This window comes from Tenrec ecaudatus, assembly GCF_050624435.1.
Source record: "Tenrec ecaudatus isolate mTenEca1 chromosome 2 unlocalized genomic scaffold, mTenEca1.hap1 SUPER_2_unloc_13, whole genome shotgun sequence".
In the NCBI taxonomy this organism is placed as follows: Eukaryota; Metazoa; Chordata; class Mammalia; order Afrosoricida; family Tenrecidae; genus Tenrec; species Tenrec ecaudatus.
In genome coordinates, this window is record NW_027457573.1 from 647102 (window position 1) to 649712 (window position 2611).

The following is a 2611-nucleotide window of genomic DNA, read 5'->3' on the forward strand; positions in this document are numbered from 1 at the left end:
CTTTTATCCCCTCTCTTCCTCTCCCCCCACCCGTCACCCCTTGATAAATATTAAATTATTGTTATTTTGTATCTTGCACTGACTGCTATCTCTCTTCCCCCATGGTTTCTGTGTTTCTCCCCCGGGTGTGTGTGTGTGATTATGTGTCTATCATTGTGATTGGCTCCCCCTTCCTCCCCTCTCCTCCCTGCCTTTCGCTTCCCCGACTGGTATTAATACTCCCATTCCTGTTCCTGGATTCGGTATGTTGTGAACTCGTATCTCTTTTCTGTACCTGTGCACATGCTCCAGTCTAGCCCACAGGGAAAGGCAGAATTGGAGTCATGATAGTGGGATATGAAGAAGCCTCAAGGAACCTAATAATATTTGTGTTTCATCAGTGCTATCCTGGTCCCGGGTTGACTCATCCTTTCAGTGTGACCTTTCTGTAAGGGGATGTCCCATTGTTTACAGATAGATGTGGGGTATCTACTACAACCCTCCTCATACTCAGCAATATGTTGGGGTTTTTTTTGCTTGCTTGTTTGGGGTCTTATGAAGCCTATTACCCTATCTCTTTGACACCTCATGATCACACAGGATGGTGTGCTTCTTCCATGTGGGCCCGTTGCTTCTCTACTAGATACCCACTTTTAAACTTCAAGGCTTTAAGGCCTCAGGTGGTATATATTTTGATAGCCAGGCACTTTTCTCCTTCTTCACCACATTTGCTTATGCACCCATTTTGTCTTCAGTGATCATGCTGGTATGGTGAGCATCAAAGAAGGTCAGGTTGTTAGAACAAAGTGTTCTTGCATTGAGGGAGGGCTTGGTCAGAGTCCCAAAGTCCATCTACTATCTTAGTGTATTGCCTTATAAATATATGCATGTAGGTCAAGACCTCTATTTTTCAGAATTAATGTATTTACATATGCACAGACCTATGCTTGTACCACTATCCATAGCTTTGCTTCCTAGATCTTTCTTCTGTTTCCTTTTACCTTCCTCTTTACCCCACCATCATGCTTGTCCTCCTTCCACCTATTAGTAATTCCTCTCAATTAGATTGCTGTTGCTCCATCTGCTGTCTAAAAGTGGTCATAACCCCAGGCTTGCAGAGACCCTCTGAGAGCTAGTCACAAGACCTCACCCTGGGGTTCCCCCGTGCTGCTATCCACCTTGTGCCTACAGTCTAGGTTATTTCTGCTCCACAGCCAGGAGGAGAGTGACTGCATCAGCCAGTACCTTCCTTCATCTCATGTACTTTTAAGCTTCTTCCTTCATTCACCTTTACTCTTAGCATCGTCTGTCTACCTACACCTTGTCATTCCTTATTGGTAATGTGCTATCTTTCACAAAAGCTTTAACATTGGGCATCCTTAAACACAAGAGCTGTAGAGACTAGGAAATACACCTCCCTCTGGGCTTGAGTTCTTGTTAAGGTTGTCTCTGCCTTAGCCAAGTCCCCTCTAGTATGTCCTGCTTATTTCCTTTTATCTCTTGTTTTCCATCTCTAAAACAGCTTTCACTGGTTGTGACCCTCTACTGTGGTACCACACTCTATTACTATGGGCTTCTAAATGTGCTCTACCTACCATACACATTTGTTCACACACTGTCAATATTATACAGTTTCCATGGGATACAAGGAGCTTGAAGCAGGATGAACTTTGATGAAAAACTCAGAATCTGTTGGAATGTCACAGTAAGAGAAACATTTGCATTGGAATCAACAAATAAAAGTATAGGAATTAGTTGGAGGAGATAGTGGGAAAGAAAGAAACATGAACAAGTGTGTGACTACTACTTAAAATACATATAAATAATTTCTGATTCTTTAGTTAAACGATCATTAAAATATTGGGGGAATTTTCTTTAAAAATCTTTCCAAGTTCTGGAAAGCAAGGGATTGTTTGTGTTATATTCAGATAATGAAGTATAAAGATAAACTAAACATAAATGTTAAGAAATAATTCTAAAAGGGCAATGGATTATAAAGATCTATATATAACCCCCTCTGGGAGATGGACAACAGAAAAGTGGGAGAAGGGAGACATCAGATAGTGTAAGATATGACAAAATAATTATAATTTATAAATTATCAAGATTTCTTTAGGGAGGGAGGAGGTGGGAAGGAGGGGGAAAACTGAAGAACTGATGCGAAGGGCTCAAGTAGAAAGCAAATGTTTTGAGAAATATGATGGCAACACATGTAAAAATGTGCTTGACAAATGGATGTATGTATGGATTTTGAGAATTGTATGAGCCCCCAATAAAATGGTTTTTAAAAAGAGAAATAATTGTTACTAGAAACAGTCCACAATAAATAACAACAGCAACAAAACTATTGATCACATATCATACTTTTCTAAATTGCTTTTTAAGTACAATACTGGTGTTTTAATGGCACAAAAACAATTGACACAGTGAGTTCATTGACTTGGACTGAAATAATATGCTGTGCCTGAAAAATCACCTAAGGTGATATCAAATTCATCTGTGTGGTTTAATGCTGTAGGTCAACCTTTAACAATATAGATCAATCCTCAACATAAGCATTAAATTCCCAAGTCTATATAGGACTTCAGATTCACTGTTTTCATTTTGGGAAGACCTGGAATGAATTCATCCT